Source organism: Calonectris borealis, chromosome 1 (genome assembly GCF_964195595.1).
Source record: "Calonectris borealis chromosome 1, bCalBor7.hap1.2, whole genome shotgun sequence".
Lineage (NCBI taxonomy): Eukaryota > Metazoa > Chordata > Aves > Procellariiformes > Procellariidae > Calonectris > Calonectris borealis.
Window position 1 is genome coordinate 4,206,609 of NC_134312.1, and position 18,258 is coordinate 4,224,866.

The 18,258-nt window shown below is 39.8% G+C and overlaps 1 protein-coding gene across 15 annotated transcripts in view; it reads left to right on the plus strand.

Moving 5' to 3' along the window:
- Nucleotides 1–18,258, plus strand: part of LOC142079164 (endonuclease domain-containing 1 protein-like) — a 176,940-nt gene that overhangs the window by 62,166 nt on the left and 96,516 nt on the right. For 13 of the 15 annotated variants that reach the window (XR_012672536.1, XR_012672548.1, XR_012672547.1 and 10 more), the window contains one exon: nt 159–208. The gene's annotated coding sequence lies outside the window, so the exon portion shown is untranslated. The other 2 variants (XR_012672565.1, XR_012672566.1) reach the window with 2 other exon arrangements.

Below are 18,258 nucleotides of genomic sequence, written 5' to 3' on the forward strand. Positions count from 1 at the left end.
TCAAATCAGAGAAACAGAAATGAACGATGGAAATATTTTCCAATGCTGACTAAAAGCAAGCACTAAGCTTCAAGCATTAATTAACAATATAATGAGAAACTTCAGTTCAAGCAAATACTTTTTTAAACAGAATTTGTCTTTTCTTTGTTGTATTGCAGAAGAAGAAATGGTGACTGAATTGTACAAGCAAACCAGGACAATCCAAAAAGTAAGTCAAAGAAGAATGTTCATTTTCCTCTTCTATAAGACTATAGGACAATTGTTCTGTAAGACATCCATTTAATTAAGAAGGCAGGTAGTTTTCCCTTATTTCTTTGACTGTGAGCGTAGCATATGCAGTTTGTAGAGCTGTTCTGAGTTATCTGATTTCAAATCATATGGTTCAGGGCGAGTTGCATTAGGTAGATCACTTCTCTCCCTTTCTCATCACTGCATCAAGGCATAAAGTAGCTCAAGATTGTGTCATGTAATTGCATTATTACTGTTGTTGTAGCAGTAATGGTCCAAGGATATGGAGAGGAGAGGTTTGTAGGGAAAGGCTTTATCTCTTCTTAGACTGTTCCTGGTAAAATTTGAAGAATCAGACCAACCTATAGGAACGCAAGAAGGGCTGGAAAGGGCTTTTGGGCTCCAAAGCTTGTTAATATTCTCCATATCAGTTGGTGTAAGAAAAGTTTTAACCTTACTTTAAGGCTGCTGTATTTTTGGCTGAGTATTTTCGAATCTATTAAAAACATTTACTTGAGAGTACTGTATGTGTTTCTGACTTAGCGCAGGAGTTTCTTCCATTTTGGTCAAGAAAGCAGGATGGTTTTCAGTGGTGTATTTCAGATAGCAAGCCTTACAGCTCATCTTTCTGATTCACTTGTAGACAATGTCTGATTTTAAAGATAGATGCTTTTAACTGTCTTGAACAGAGCATGTACTGTGTGTTAACAACATCTACATTGCAATTGTAATAACAAAACCTAAGATTATTCTGAATTTGGTTTCACACGAGCTAACAAGTGGATTCATTAAAAGATTGCGTGAGGTTTTCTATGTATTGTTGACTCAACTTTAAAATATCTGTAAGTCTGCAAAATGTGTCTCGGCTTACTAAGGGATGAGTATGTTTTTAACGCATAGGTTTTGAAATTATTTCTAACTCCAGTTTGTCAAACAGCCTTTGTATGGTGCTTTATTTATAATTTTTCTATTACTTATATGAATGTCATTCTAATTTATACCTGGGTCTCTTTTTTGTCTGAAAAGTTTAAGTAATTCTACAGACTTGCTTTTTATAGAGACTTTCTATTAAAAAAAAAAAAAGAAAAAGTGGTAGAACATGTGTCAGGCATATGCAATTCCTTCAGCATCATGTTTTCCACACTGATTTAATAGCTATTGAGTCTCCTCAAGCATTCTTGTTTCCAAGACCTGTTTTATGGTAATAAATCTTCTTGGCTGTAAAATTCTTGAAATGATTCAGTAGGACGATTGTTTCCTTAGCACATTCCCTGAGAGATCATAGTTAGAAATGGAAAAGTCCTTAACCAGGTCAACTTTTTCCCTGCAATACATGTAGTCAGTGCTGGAAGTGATAATCAATGAAATAGCCAACGTTTGTTCTGGCAAATTGCTATTGTCCAGTGCTCCCTAATATGCTGATTTCTCTCTTGGTAATTTACAGTAAGTTTTCTAGTAGAGTGTCATGCTAAACTACATTGAGAAATGCCTAGCCAGGTAAAGAATAAAAGGCGTGGTGTGATACAACTCTTCATTTAAAAAAAAAAAGGTCTGTCTCGAAATTAATATCAAAAACATTACTGAAATGAGTGAAGACTTCCTTAATTTTCCTACCCATTTGCACGAGGCTAGGGGATGGTGTAGCGTGCGCAGTAGGCTTTTTGGCATAAATGATGGTACAATAAGAAAAGATTCATCCAGGATAGTTGTTAAAACCTTCCTTTTGTACATTGAGTGCCATTTGCAGTTGTTGGGTTCTCAGCATGTATGTAAACTGTAGCAAGTGAGCTACTTCAGTATGTGCTCTGTTGTGTTGCCAGCTTGTCCTCCTTCGGGTTTGTAATCAGAGTGCCTTTCAGAAACCGCAGGATCACATGTGGGAAAAATCCAAAATGAATGGTGCAGTCCTTGAGGTAGATTGTAATTTAATAAATTGTCAGGCGTGCAAGGATGATAAAGTTGTGATACCTGGTCTGTCGATCTCCAGAGGGTGGCCATTATAGAACATTATACAACCCGTGTGCTTTCTCAACTGGAGAAGGCTGTTAAAGTTGGGCATGACTTACTGGGAACAGGTAAGAAAGAATTCTGCCAAGAGCCCGTAAGGAGTTCTGTGTGTTAGGTTTCCAAGGCAATCCATTAGGTAGTTTATCCGGAACATCATGTGTGCAAACAAAAGGGGGATGTGTTTTTGCCAAAACTCTCTGCGCAGTGGAGCTCAAGGTAAAAACACCAGGTTATACCGGGAGAAACAGAATCCCTTGGTCTTAAAATTTTTAACTTCTTGAAATACTTTTGTATTTCTTTCATGTTTTCCTAGTGGGACATCAGATGTTGGAATCGTCCTTTAGGTTGTTCTACACGGAGGGAAGCAGTAAGTTCTGGAGTTAGTTCCTCCATGTGCATTTCCTTAAAATATTTGGGCTTTGGGATCTGAGATCCTTGATCCTCTTTGAATACCTCAGGATAGTGAATAAGGCTTTGCAGTTCCCCCGAGGTTTATAGCAGATTTGTTATTAAATCTGCTCTTACCTTTGTTTTGGAAAAGGGAACCTTGTATTCTTACTGGCCTCACCTGCCAGACATTTAAACTGTGCATTTTAATCAGGTGCTTTTACTGCAAGGCATAAACCTTGGGATTTTCAACGTTGTACTTCAAAATGATCAAAAATAGCTTTTGTTATATTCATAGATACTGCTAGTCATGATAGAGAATAACCTCTGCACTTAAATGATGGGCTCAAAGATTACTTGTACTCTGCAAGATCTCGACGGGAGTATGTTGTGTCATGTCAGCATATTCATTCCAGATAATCTCTTGCAGAAGAAACAGCAGTATCAGGGACCATTTCATATATGTGTGTGTGCACAGATGTTTTTAGGGTTGGTAGAAGTCTTTGCTGCCATAGTCTTGTTTGAATTGTTGGTTGTGTGAAGATGGAGGGTGGTCTAATAAATGGACCAGATGATGAGAAGCTTTTTCTTGGCAATTGAAGTTCTGCTAACTCGTGTACCTTCCACAAAGTCGTTTTGTCAGTTGTGTTTGTCACTCGTACCTGTGAAATGAGGGCGCCGTATCTACTTCAGATTTCAGGCACAAGGATACATATTTAATATTTTGACTCTTCAGCAGTAAAAGCCTAATGTCTGACCTCATGAGACAGCCCACTCCTTGCACGTGTGTGAGCAAAGAGGTGTCAGGGAGCGTATTGCCATTCAGTCTGATAGCTTAGGAGGAGAGTGGTGAGGAAGGCTTGAAGAGAAAAGTACAGCCAGCAACAGTAAAGAAAGCCATTTTCCCTTTCAGGTATCTGTTTTCTTCTCAGAAGGTCCATTAACATGTATGGCATAAAAGGAAACAAACCACAAAGAGGTCAGTGTTATTGGATGTGTGTGAAGTAGCCATTAACACAGGCAGTGAGTATTCAAAAAGAAACTCTCCATTTGACAGTGCTGTCTTCTAGATGACTTAGAAACATAAAAAACACAACTTATTTTTGAAAGAGCACTTTTAATTTTTGTCAGATGTGAAAGTACCTGTAAGTGTAATGTGTGCTTTGCAAAGAGAGGAGTGTGCTAAGACTAGTTACCAGATTTTGTGAGTTGTATCTGTGGTACGATGGCTTCATATACAAAATTCTGGCACCACCATTAACACTGAGGAATTTTTACGTGCGCTTTGTAGGAGCACTCCTCTTGTTCCACGTGAATAGGAGCTGTGTGCTGTAGTGTTCCGTTGCTCACTGCGCTTCATGGGGCTAAAGGGTGGGCTATCAGTCAGTTTTGGATTCGCTGCCTGCAGCTGTATTCCAGGGTGCAGGAAGCCCCAGGGAATGGGACTCTTGTATCTTCTTTTTCCCCCTTTCCCATAGTAATACAGCTGCTGAAACAACTTTTCTGTAACTGTGAAAAAAGAGGTGATATATCAAGCTGGAATATATGCATCTGTTTTCACGAGAGCTGGCTTATACATTCCCAAGCTAAGTGGTAAATGGCATGTGTTCTTGCTTTCCTCACCTGTGCCCTCTCTGTTAATCAGAGTCTGTCTGGTACTCCAAAACTGCAGTTTTCTGAAGACTCCTAATGTTTGAAATTGGAAGACACCTAGCAGCAAAACCTTCTCCTCATTTTTTTTCTTAATTTATTGCTCAAAAAGCAAGATAAAAGCACTTGTTTTCAGATCTTTTTAGATATCTAAGATCCAGAGTTTACCTAGAAATTCACCTTTCACCAATTTGCCAGCGGAAAATGTAAATTCAGAGATCAGTTAGATAACCAACTTGCACATACTCTGATGTCTTCCTCAATTCTCTCAGGCAAATGCATCTACACACAGAGTAATGGAGGAATGCAGGATCTTAAATCCACTGTTTTTAGCTGTATAAGCTGCAGCCATGTTTGTCTCGTGGTGCTGGAAGGAGTGAGCATCAGGCAGAGGATGGGGTACTGGTCTTTTTAAACCTCTTTCTGTGGAAATGCTGGCTGAAAAAACATCATCTTAATTATATAAATATTTGTGCGCTGTTAATACTTTTTCTTAGCATGAAACTCTGAGACTAACAAATCATTATTAGACTTTATTTAGATTTCGTTTTTCCCCTAACCCAGGCTAGTTTCTATAGCTCAGGGGTGGGAGCCTATATCCTGAAGGCTATATATGACTCACAACTGTTTCATATAGCCTACTATCACATTATTTTTTCACATTATTTATTCACATTAATATAGAACAGTACTGACATGTTTATTAACACATGGACATGGCTTGCTAAATATTTTTAAAAGCCTTGGCCCTTAGCTAGAAAAAAAATTCTCTGATGTTGCTGTGAACTGTTACATCACAACCCGTTTTCACTTGCAAAGACACCAAGTGTTTGTGAGTAGCCTTAGTCATCGCATCCCACCTGCATATAAGCCAGCATGGTATGGACAGAGGTAAATCACCGCTCCTAACATTGACTCTCTGAGGGATGGAGGCAGTACAACCTGTTTACTTCCAGCTCAGAAATCACTAATTCGGCCTTCTTGAGCTTGCAGTTTTATATACCATATTTATATCACACAGTTTCATTTGCTTTGGGCTTTGAATCTTGCATGAAGGTAGTGGGGAAAAATGTAACTTCATATGAAAAGGAAAAAAAAAGGATTTTTTTCTTTAGAACATCGAATCACTACAGATATGTAAAGTGATGAACATGCCTGAAACGCACTCGTTTCTAGTTGTTCGGTACCTCTTCTGTGAGACTGAAGTCTGTCTCGTCTTCTGTAGAGGAAATGCTTCTTCCCTTTTTCCCCTTGATCCTGGCTGCTGTGGTGTTGAGACATGCCCTTTCTTCGATAAACATCCTTCTGAGCTCACCGGCTTGGAGGACTAGACTAACTGCGCAGGCTGGAAATGTCAGCCTTCCAGGAGGAGAGCTGTCGTCCTTTTTAGTAGGGTGATTGCTACATGGATGGTCAATGGGGATGGTCCTCTGGGTTTCTTCCACTGATATTCCACTGTCTGCAGTGTCTTTATAATCCTTCTGGATGGGGCAAGCTCTGGATGAGACTGAGCTTGTCTGAGGCAGATGGTTTTTCTCCATATGGAACCAGCCTCCTGGTGACAGGACGAGGTGGAACAGAGGATGCAGAGAGGAAGTTCGTCTTGGTGGATATTCCTGTCACAAATAATCACGGAGATTTCCAATCTGTCTTAAGAGTTTAGATGTATATTAGTACCTTCAGTGTAACATAAGAGTTTAAATACCATAGGTGGCTTTGAAAATAAAGTACTTAATGTTGCCTTGCATAGAAAAAACTATCCAATTTAAAGCTTTCTTTAAGAAATTCTGGAGATTGTTACTCTAACTTCGGTGATGGGGAAGATGAGCTTTAGGGAGAGCACTTAATGGTGTAAAGGTACCGTGGCAGGTATACAGCAGAGCAGGGACCAGAACCCAAGGATGTTCTCAAAAGCTCTGTGGCCCACAAAGGCACCACAAGCCACATCGTACATTCTTCAGTGTGATAGGGTCTGCCCAATCTATTCAGAGTTGTTGGAAAGCCAGATATATTAGTCTGAGCAAAGCACAGCGCAGATGGCGCATGTACTACTTCTGATACCCAATCTAGCTCATTTACAGTTTGCTGATGTCTCTGTATTAAGCTATGTAAATTCTCAAGAGGCCTGCCACCCACTGCTCTACTTGTAAGTGCAAAGCTGTCTGCGTATAAGCTACAGAATGCATGTGTAAGAAAAGTAAATTTGTTATTAAGGGGATGCTCTTAAAAATTGTCTTCATCCTTATAGTTCCCTCCAGAAGCGTAACATTATGTGGTGGGTTTGTCAGCATTTTGGATATTTGTTTGTTTAATCTCTGCCTGCAGTGAAGTGTACGTATAGCTGAACAGATAAAACATAAAATACACTATACATCATATTAATGCAGGAAATCAGAACATCTTAAATACATACATTTAGTAGCATCGTAGCACTTCTAATTTTCCTATGCTTTGCAAGCAGTGTTTTCTGTCCTCATAAGATCAGGAATGAGTGCTAGTTCAAACCTGTATTCAGTATGTCCATATGAAAAACAATTTGCCTTTAGATTAAAATATAGGACTTTTTTTTCTCTTTTCTTGTTTCTGAAATACTAAATCTCTTTTATATTGTATGTGTATGCAGGAGGAGGTAAGGGTGAGATGATACCACATCAGGAAAAAACCTATGGAGATGGAGCTCAGAATTAACACTTGGAAACTGTGGAAAACCTTGTTGTAGTGCAAAACAAGATATAGTTTTTTTAAAATAAAAGGGTAATAGGAGATGGATCCTGGAGATCTGTATTCTGTTTGTGCTTCTCATCTGTTGCATAAGCTTGGACAAGTTACTTTGCATTTTCCTGCTTCATTTCTCCTGTCAGAGATCTGTATGTTTTACTTGCTATTGGTAAAGCACTTTAAAATTTTGAATTAGTATTATTACAGACTTCTATAAGCTGAATTAAAATCCTTTTCCTCCTCACTCATGCCTTCCCAAAGACAAGACTAAATAGAGTATTTTTTTTTCCAAATGGTATTGGCTGATACTCTGCAGCTGCTTAAGGTAGGATTTAACTGATCCTTTCTGTTTTCCAAACATCCACTGAACAGCTTCAAATTGCGAGCACTGTTGGGTACATTGCGTCTCTAATTCTGTTAGGGGCATGGTCTGACAAGAGGTATTTCCTCGTTCATTTTGCTTAGCAGGCTGGAGTTTCCAAACCTGCTGGCATAACAGACCTTTGTAGACTGCTTTACATTAGTATTGGCTGATCTTATGCATCGATCGACTAGCGCTTCAAGCATCATGGATGGGTGGCTGACCTATAGCCTGATGATGATGGAAACACGGTTTGTATCACCAGAAAGCACACTGTCAGGCTATTAATATACTCTGCATCATCATTAGGTCCTGTGGCACAGCACTTCAGCAGCGTTCCTGAACACCTAATGACCACCTGGCCCTCGGATGTGAGGGGCTGATGTACCCGTACCAAACCGCCGTTACCCAGCAGCAATGGACGCTTCCTGGTGCCGTGCGGCACAGCGAGCATGAATCTCTGTGCAGGGAGAAGTTCTTGTCCTGAGATGCTGCTGCTGTTGTGAATGCAAGAAGTGAATTCAAGCAGGCGTGAAACTATGTGGATGTAGTGGTTAACTAGGAAAATGCATTGATCTTGCACAGCCAGGCGTTGCAGAAATAGTTTAGTTCAATGGAGTTAAATCACTGCGCTTAGAAGAAACAACTGTCCAATGAAACACTCTTGCTTCGAAGCAGCCTGACACACTGATGTGCAGCTTTGCATTCTCCGTTAACGTTACCAGTGTCCTGGCAAGAATCCCACATACGGAGCTGAGGAAGTAGATAGTATAAAAGCAGAACTCTTTGGGCTTTTTGTTCTGCATTGATCCGTCAGCCTAGCTGCAACTGTGCTGTGACAGACATCTGTATTCCACATCTAGAAACACAGAGAGAGTGTACTCCTCAGGGATGGCTACTGAGCGTTGCTGTGTTTCAGTTCAGGGGTGTTAAAAGCCCTGCAGTATGTATACAAGCTAGCTGTAATTTATTTTAATTAAATACAGTAGCTGCATACATACTGCAGAAGGGATAAGACAGGGATTCCCCACCTCTAATTTGTTGTCTTGCTGTTCAGATTTCTTTGCTATTGTCTTCCCTCTCACGGATTTGTGCAGAGATGTCTCATCCTCTCCCTCCTGTGCTGTTAGCAGTGGCATCTGTCTTTTGAAAGACAACAAATTTTCTTAACTTTTTCTGATGTTGAGAAGCCATTCTTGCTGTACGATAGCAGAGGCATCCCTGTCCTTCCTGACACACACACCTATACAGGATTTATTTTAATTAGAGAGCTACAGGAAGCAGAATCCCCATCCCGTGGGAGCCTTCTCATATCTGATTTTTATTTTTTGAAACTGGGGAGCTTGGAGTACCCACCCTAGGGCTGGCAGGCGGCCTGGCAGGAAGCTGGACAGACTGGCTTGCCGGCCAATCTTGTTGCCTTTTATAGAGCATTTTGATGAAATCAGCACATTTCCATGCAATCAGTGTTTTGCAGTGTAAAAATTGTTATGTTTGGGAGTTTTTTGAGCAGCTCTAGTTTTAGACTGCAACTTGTGACTTCAGGGCAATTGTTGGCTAATGTTGGTAATTAATATAGATGATTTTGTGAGCAGAGAGGTGGTGTTTCTATGGAAGAAAATACTCTTGGAAGGGTGTTCTTCAGCTGGTGTGAAGGATTGCTTGATGCATGTCATTATGCAGGTAGGTGAGTTAGCTGGCAGGGACCTTATGTTCCCCATCCACCTCGCATAACAGCAGCCGTTTCTGATCAAATTGCTGCCAGATGTTTTCTGTGTTCTTAGAATGGCTTACCTGGGGGAAATTCAAACCATGTAGGGCCTGAATCTCCCACCTTTTTTAGATAGGGCAAAGTGCTGAGGTAATAGCAGTCAGTGGGGGAGTACAACCTGGGAGAGGCGACAGAAGCCTTGAGGTCTGGAGGACAGTGTGTAACTGAGGCATCTACACAGCTGTGCCTGGTGCTCAGTCGGGACATGGCTGTGCTGCTGTTTCACAGGTGTCTTGCAGGTAGAGCATGGCACCATAGTGCACGTTGTTGAAGCAGGCTGCATCGTCTCATTAAATCACACTAGTGCTAAACTGGGCTTGACTCTTCAGGCAGTCCAGTTCGACCTCCTGTTCAAAGTAAGGCTGACTTGGAAGTTAGATCGAGTTGCTAAGGACCTTTACTAATTGAAAATCTCCCAAGAACAGAGAGTTGATAACCTTTCTGTTCCTGTCGTCCAGTGTTTTCATATTGAAGACTTTTTTTTTTCCCTTAGGTTTAATCAGAATTTGCTTCATTGCAGCTCGTGACTGTTGCTTGCCGTTTGTCTGTGTGCTCATGAGAGGAGTCTGGCTGTATTTTCTCAGTAGCCCCTGTATGTCACCAGAGGGCTGATGGAGGGGTTTGGCTAATAACTAGTGTTCTGTGCGAGTTTGCAAGCTGGATCCAGGAGTCTTCTTTGGATCACTCTTCCTCTCTTGGGCCATGGAAGTGCTAGAAGGAAGCTGAACTTGCATTCTCAAGATACAGTACTGCTACTGAACAATATTGACATATTCTGGACTTCTTTAGCATGATGTATAACCCCTCAAATCCACTGGCACAATGGAACCAGGTGTCTAGCACTTCAGACAGATCAGACTGATATTGAACATATTTTCTCTCTTAGTCCTCTTCAACAAATGAATCTGCCTCCTTGGAAGATTCTTTGCATTATGAAGCATTTTGAGGTTGTGAATTTACAATGAATCACCAATTAGCAGTTCAGTGAAAATAGTTTCAAGTAAAATCATACTTTGTTTACTTAAGTAGTTGCTGCTTTCAGAGGAAACATGAATGCAGCTTTGATTCTCAGAAACAGCTCGTGTTATAGTGGCCTTTGAGTATGTCCTTAGAACGGATCCGATGTTTACACAGACATTACAAATCATCTGTATCATTTTGAATGAGCCAGTCTTAAATGGAATTCCATCCACCAGGGAAGTATATATTTCAAAATGCAGATTTTATATGTTTTTTTGTTGGCTGTTGGAGCTCCAATATTTGCACAGTCGCTGTGTGAAAGCTGCGTGTGTAAATCCTATCAGAGGGGAACCCAGATGATAACCAAGAGCACCAGCAAAAAGAATAAAGAGGGGAACTTTCCATTCATGTAATTAGTTTGAACAGGTTTGGTGGTTCTTGTGTACACATAGTGTAAATTCACAGGAGCCCATCCAGATTCAGAACAGGTAAGTAGTTCCTCAGAAATCAAAGGAGGTATAATCTTATAAAACTTGCATAATAGGGAAGTTTGGCCTTTGTATCCAGAAGCTAAACTGGCTAAGCAAACATCTAATATTGACTTGATTTCTTAGTCCGACTCCCTGCCTTTAGACTTTGAGTGTGTAAATTTCTCTAGTAAAATGAAACATACCTTTCTTTAAAACGCATTTAGCTTCTTCCTCAAAAAAGCACGTACGCCATGTGCTCCTGTTTTAGCCAAAGGTAACTATTTTAATTCAGTTTGTGCTTACTGTTTTCTCCCTATTTTCTGCTCCAGTGCTCAAGATGCATAGGGAGCTAGAGGTCTGGTAACATGACTGTTGCTTAAATAAAACTACAGTGAGATTCAAGAGTTTACAGCCTACAGGAGTCAACTCTGCAACCTGTTTTTTCCATACCCAAGAAGCATGAGTCAGATTTTGCAAAGTGAGTCAAATCTATCCTCAGATTCATTTGAAGACACTGTAATGGATGTATAATTAAAACAGTATTGTGCATAGAAATGGCTTATTAAACTCATGTAGTTTGTAGTATTCCCTCTGAGTGGGAAGGGGGACAGGGTGGACAGACATGATGGGGAAGCGTAGAAGGAACAGCAGTTCAGGTATACCTCAGTCCCCAGAAACAGCAGGTAGTCCTCCTGCAGCGTGGAAGGTATGGAAAGATTATCTTTAATTCACCGCTCTTGTGAGGGTTTGCCAGGGCCTGAGAGATAGTTAACATAAGTGTGCTTATCTTTGGTGATAGTGCTAAACTGTGGTCTTCAGCCTGACAGCACCACTTAAATGAAGATGAGGGTTGTCCGTGGACTTCCAAAATACTGTGACAAAGGCCTACTCAGCTCATCCTTTGAGATGCATGTTGGGAATCCGGCCATAAGCCCTGTGCCACAAGAAGGGCAGTATCCTCCTAATACCTTCCTGGAAATAAATCCCTTTCCCTTGGCTTTGCATTTCTTCCCTTTACCTTCATCTGGCCAGTGTTGCTATACATAAAGCTATCCTCCGAGGTCAAATGTGCTGGAGCTGCAACCCTTTACCAGGATGTGAGTCTTGCATGTTTTGCTGGCTGTGTCATGCAGAAACACTCCCTTTCCTCTGGAGGAATTACATGGCAATTAAACTTTGAGGCACAGTCACCCTCCAGGTCTCGGTTTCTTCTCCTCTGTTCCCATGTTTAACCTTCCCTCTGAGAAGTCTCTCTCTTGATTGTGGATTTTGACCAGGAAACAAATTTGATGGCTCCATTCTCAAGCGTCAGTCTTTGACTGGCTGCAGTCAACATCCTAATATTGTGCTCAGAAGAGTGACTAATACCTCCTGTCTGGCGTATGTCTTGAATGAACTAGTAGACAGGCATGCATTCGTTTTTCCTATTCCTGTGTGTAATCAACGTAGAAAGAATTTTTTATATTTGCTTTTCTTCCGCAATTTTTGGTGGGGACCCTCAGGAAATGAATGATGGAATTCAAATGCTGCAGCAGTTCAAAGAACATCTTTGCTTTTACTTGTGGTACTAAGATGAGTTGGCAGCATCAGATGCATGGTTCCCTCACTGCTGACTGATACGCACCATCCATTGTAGGTCTCTGGCTGCTTTTAATTCTTCCCATAACTCAAAACAGCTCTGAGTTGTCTTCACTCTGAATGAAGAATGTCATGTTTTTAGAAATGTATTGGTTTTAGGTCATTCAGATCTTTATTATCTTTTCTAAAAGATTTTGATTTATAAGAAGATGACTGTAGAAGACTGGGATTCAGGAGTCCAGCAGCAGTCATGTCACTTGTTTGTGGGTTTTTTTTTTTAGTTTACTTTCTGCCAAAGTTTTATGAAATATACAGTGCTTGAAAGGTGCTGATCAAAAAAAAAAACCAAACCCAAACAAAACACCAATATTAGTGTATTTGTGCAGAATGAAATGATTGGTTACCCTGTGTACGAGCACTGCTGTTTGTCCCATGTTCTACCAGGATCCTCAGGGATGACCCCGAGAGATGCACAGCTCAGTGCATCTCCAGCGAGTGTTCCTGGCTGCTGCTGGTAAGACACCACGTTGCACAGAGACCGGTCGTGCTCTTTATCTGCAGCCATGTTGCTCAGGGAGACAGCATCTCTGCATACAACTTCTGTTCTTCAGAGCGGCTTCTCTGATGTTACTCCTTAAGTTTTTACTCCGTACTCTCTTTACTCCTTTTCTGTCTAGTTCCTCACTTGAATTCCATCTGAGTATGTGACTCCATTACCCTTCTTCACCTCCAATCTGCCAGTAACTTCTGAGTTAATTAGCAAGAAACTGAGAGCAACAGGTTTGAGATTTTTTTCATGTTGAGATCTCTTTTTGGGAAATTCTGCATTCCAGTTGGAGAAAGTAGCTTTTGCCTAAGGGAATTCAGAAGTCTGCTTTACTGTCGTGCTGACCTGCAAAGCTGTTTCTCTCTCTGATGTTCATGTAAATTTTTATTCCTAAGGAATTTAACAAGATTCACTATCGGCAGTTGCCTCTTTTTGACAGCTGTTCAAAAACATAGTTTAAAGTAAGCCTGTACTTTTTTTGGCACCTGTAGTTGAGTAAGATAAACCTAATCCTGATAGCAGCTAACTCACCAGTAATCTAGTTGCTGTTGTATGGATGCAGAGTCTCCCAGAAGGTGTTTTGTATACATGAATGCTATATCCTATTCACTGCATATGGTTAAGGATGCTTGAGTTACTCCAGTGAAGACAGATTTATAGATCAGCACTCACTTTTATTTGGGATTTCTCAAACAGAACCACTTCCTGGACAGTATGATAAACAGTTACTCTTTTTTTTTTTTAAGTTATTTTTATCTTGTTTTGAATCTTTTCTTGGGGTTGCTGCCACAGATGCTAGAGACAGATCTGACAGTTGAGAAGTACAAGAAAATACCTGAGGATCTGGTATTTAAAGACTATCAAAAAACACTTTAAGGACCACCGGCTGTGTTTTCAACTACATAGGTTATTGCTCAGCTATTTACATGAAGCATGCCCCGTGTTCTCTTCACACTATGCCTTACTGTTCAGACACACAGAGAATTCTGCGATAATTGGCTTTTTAACATTTTATTACTTGTTTATTAGATGCTAGTGTAGTAACTGTATCTGCGTGTCATTTTTAAACATAGCAATAAAGTTACATTCCGTTGAAACACTTGATAGTATTACAAAAACCCAGGTATAAAATTCCTGCAGTTGATTCATAGTTTGCTGCTACAGTATGTGAAATACAGATGCGGTTTCTGTCTCTAGCCTAATAAAATGAATTGCCATTATGGTTCTACTGTCTGCACACATAATGTATTTGTTTTACCAAGCGTTCGTCAAAAAGGAGTAAAGTCCTTCAGTATTTAAAAGAGGGCATCATACTAAAAGTGAGCTTGTACCACAAAGTTGTTTTTTCTCCTCTTTTCCATTTTTAGGTCAGATGATTCAGGTTTTCCTCAGCGCTTTTAACCTTTTGCCATCTGAGCGAGCTGCTCAAGGGACAGTAGTGCTTTGAGGCCATGACTGAAAAAAACGCCGCCTCTGCTAGGATAGTTCGGTTTCACTATCTTCCATAATGTTTGCTCTTAGTTTCTTACCCCTTGGTTGCTCTCCATTTTTCCTTAGCACTCAGGTAGCATCCTAACAAACATTCCTCTTTAGTTTATCTTTCACCTCTCACACTTTTCCCTCTTAGTATAAAAGTCTATGCATGAGAGACAAAGAAAAAAAAATGGCCTGTAGCTCATCTAATCTACCAGCTTTTAATGGAAATGTAGACTTAATTGCTGGCAACAGAGCAAAAACCAGAGTGTTACCGTTTCTCATTCTCATTTGAACAAAAATTTCCATAGCTTGCTGGATATTACATCCTTGTATTTTGTTCCCCAAATAATAAAGTGAGTGTACGCTTTCATTAACTTCCTTTATGAAATGCAAGAGAGAGTTTCCAATGCACTTGCGGACTGTCCTGCTTTTTAAGTATTTACAATAGATTTTAAAACATTCATAGGAGTGTGTAAATGCACAAGAGTGTGTAGGTCAGCAGTGGGTAGCTGGACTGTTTGGAGACAGAGTGATTAGAGAAGAGGTGGTAGAAATGTATTTGAAAAAAGGTCATGTGGTTCTTGTCCAGTACAGAAATTCTGCATTGACCAGACCTGAAACGATTGCTGTATTTGAAAAGCAGAGGCTAAATTCTAATTTAAAAACGGCTTTATGTCTTTACAGAGACCAAATATTTTACTCTGGTTTGAACAGAATAAATCTGTCAAAGGCAACAGTTACAAGAGACCTACATCGATGTAAATGAAAGCTGAATTCGGCCCTTCTTGTTCTGTGCTTTTTAGTCATGTGATCATCTTTCCATAAATCATGCACTCGAAAGGTTTTCTTGCTTCCTGCTTTTACCAATCAGATCATATAAAATGCAGATGAACCGAGCTTCTGGTTTATTAAGCATAAGCAGAACACCCCCTCTAAATCCCCTTTTGTCACACCAGCCGTGTTTCCCCCATTTGAAAACAAGATAGCAAGAATGACAAACTTTGACTAATGTAGTGGAGTTTTTTTGGTCTCCTCCCTTTCTTATTCTGACCTGTACTTTGCTTTCGTTATAAAGTGAACATAGAAATTACCCTGTGGGAGTGGTGAAACTGCAGCAGAGAAACAAAAACTATTTGGATTCATCCGAAAGCTATTCATTCGCTTGCTCTTCTTTTTATTAACGGCTCGAAGCATGCAGTTTGTCTTGTTCTGACTACGTATCTTTCAGCAGGAACGGAGGTAATTCTTTGTGTTGCTCTTTCCTTTTAATAGAGCTTTAATTTTTTCAGAAAAGGTGTTTATATTTTTATCATAATTATTATTTTAACTACTTTAAGTGTGTATACAGCTGCCTGATGGGCATGTTTCTATCGATCCCGGCAAGCTCCTTTTCCAGTAACTTTTTTTTTTTTTTTTTTGAGTAGGGGAATGAAGCTTTAGATTCAGATCCAGGTTACACAGGTGAAAATCACAACTCTCTCCACAGGAGGTTGCAAAGCTGCTTCCAGCAGACATCAGCATATTTGCAGCCAAAATTTAGTCTATAGTGGGTTTTTGTTTTAATCATCTGCACATATCAAGATGAACATCTCTCTGGACTGTTGGTATCGCCAGCACTTTTTGTGTTGGGGAAAGTACGTTACTCTGAACTGATGAGCAAGTTCTTGTTGCCTTTTTCTCTGGCGGGATAAGGTATTTTTAGTAAGTCATTTCAGAAGTGTAGGACTTCCTGATACTTTTGTTGTTAATTTGCTGCAAACTGAAGATGCAGGACTGGCAGCATTTAATTCTGAGAGGATCGTTCTCGCAACGCACGAAGAATGTTACTGGTCCCTGGCTGCAAGTGCAGGTTGTTACAGTTATGAGACGAGTGGTATGTTAATGGCAAAAGAAAAGTTTTGTTTGGCTGGTGGCTGAAGCAGCAGTGTTAAGAATGCCTCTTAAATATCGCAAAGTAATTTTATATTCCTTAACGCTTTTGCAAGGTTTTTGCATGGGGTGAGGAAGGAAGGACAAACGGAAATCCTTTAGATTTTGGTAATATTACCTTAGATAGCTACTTCTGGAACTCTTCCAGAAATCTCTTCTTGGGTGTATTTCTGTATTCCTCATGTGAAATGTTCCCAGAGCGTTAATCCTAGCAAGTCTTCAGTCGTCTTGCTTGCACAGCACCTACAAACAGGCTGTGTGTGTTTGCAAGGAGCAAGAGGAAGCGGTGGCTTTATGGGAAAGGGCAAGGTAACAAGTTTTAAAGAGATACCAGGAAAGAATGACCCTCTGGTTATGTGTCCTGGTTTTGAAAAATATTACTAGATGCTTAATAATACATGTAAGTATGGTTTCTAATGTTTTTGCATTTTTATCGTTGAAACATAGCTCAGTTTGCCGCTGAAAATGTAGCTTTTTCTGAAGTGTTCAGTGAAAGCTGTGTTTGTCAGTCCTGAGTATTTTCAAGAACAGCAGTCAACTGTATTGAGCAGGGAAAACTTACATCAGAATCTTTAAGTCAAAATTACAGTTCTCTGCCTGTGATCTTGGGCATGTCATTGCATTCTGTGCTGCCGTTTCCCATCTGGAAAATCAGGAATAATAATACCTACTTCTTTCTACTTTCTACACATTATGTGAATGAAATTTAATTTCTTCATCACCACTGTTGTATTAAACATATTCTGTTTTATTAAACATATTCTGTAAGAATTGAGAATTGCTACAGCTAGGAACTCTTCCAAGTGACCATAAAGATTCGATAAACAATACAGGATTAGTTACAATTAATGGTTAAACTCTATTCCTGTAGCGGCTCATGCCAATACTCCGATTACTTCTGTTGAGTTCCAAGCCGATTAGAGCTTAAAACTAGGATAGTTGAAGAACAGGAAGAGTTTACATGCAGGATAGTCATTAACATCAGCTAAATAAGATTTGTTTAATTAAAATGGTGCAGTAATACATTGCTGTATATTCTGGCATTTCTGCTGTTTCATTAATTCAGAAAATTCAGTTAAATGAACAACCAGTTGTCCGGTGTCAGCAGGACGCTGACACCTTCAGTCACCAACCCAAGATGAAAAATCTCACAAATGGATTTGCTGTCGTGGCCCTTGTGTTCAATGATTAACTGCATGTATAGTTTTTTTTTTTCGTGAGAGTATTTCTCTGGACTTAACAAATAACTCATCTATTTAAAAGTTGGATTTCAGCCTCTCTTTTCAAGTTATAAATGTGCTAACATACATTTACTAGATGTAGGAAGCTGACTAAGTAGAGATTCAGTGTATTGTAGGTGAACAAGGTCATATTGTCTCTTCGCACCCTATTTCAGTTGGTTTTGTAAGTGATAAGTCAGTGAATTGTTTTTCAAATATTTGTATTTTGACCATCAATTTCCAAGTGGTGAAGGGAGGAAAGATTGACCTCATGTATGCCAAAAAAGTGGACGTGAGAAGAGCAGACAGTTTTCTACTCCGGTCTTTCTCCCTGGCTTGCTAGGTCATGCCTGGTACATACTTTGTGTGCCTGCTGTCAGTAGAATGAGGTTAGGATTTGGAATTGTTCACAGAATCAGAAATTCTTTAGTGATTCTAAACCCCTATGAAAACATGAGATGGAAACTTCAGTAAAAATTTGTGCCAGTCTTTTAGACTGGCTTGTATATCTGAACTAAAATTTTGCAGTAATGAGTTGCATGTACATGCAACTAAAGAACCTACCTCTTTTTTGTCCTTTCTTTCAACTCTCTCTTTAACCACAGCACACATCAAAGTATTACCAAAAGACTGAGCATAGGAATTTATATTTGGAGAGCATTATCCATAGATGACTTCATGTTTTTTACAGTCTTCCCTATTTTCAGGTTCTGAAACACTTTTGTAACTTTTTCCATTCACATCCCTGCTTTGAATCGAAGCCATTTTGAGAAAGAAAATTATTTTTAATTCTTTAATGAAAACTTCCAAAATTTACCTCCAGCTTTAACAAAACTCAACTGCTCCAGCCCTTTTTTCCTAAACTGCAGAACACAGCAAATGAAAATAAATAGAAGCTGGCATGTTTCTTCTTGTGCAGTTTTATTGGTGTGCATGTTTGTTCATTTGTCTGTTAA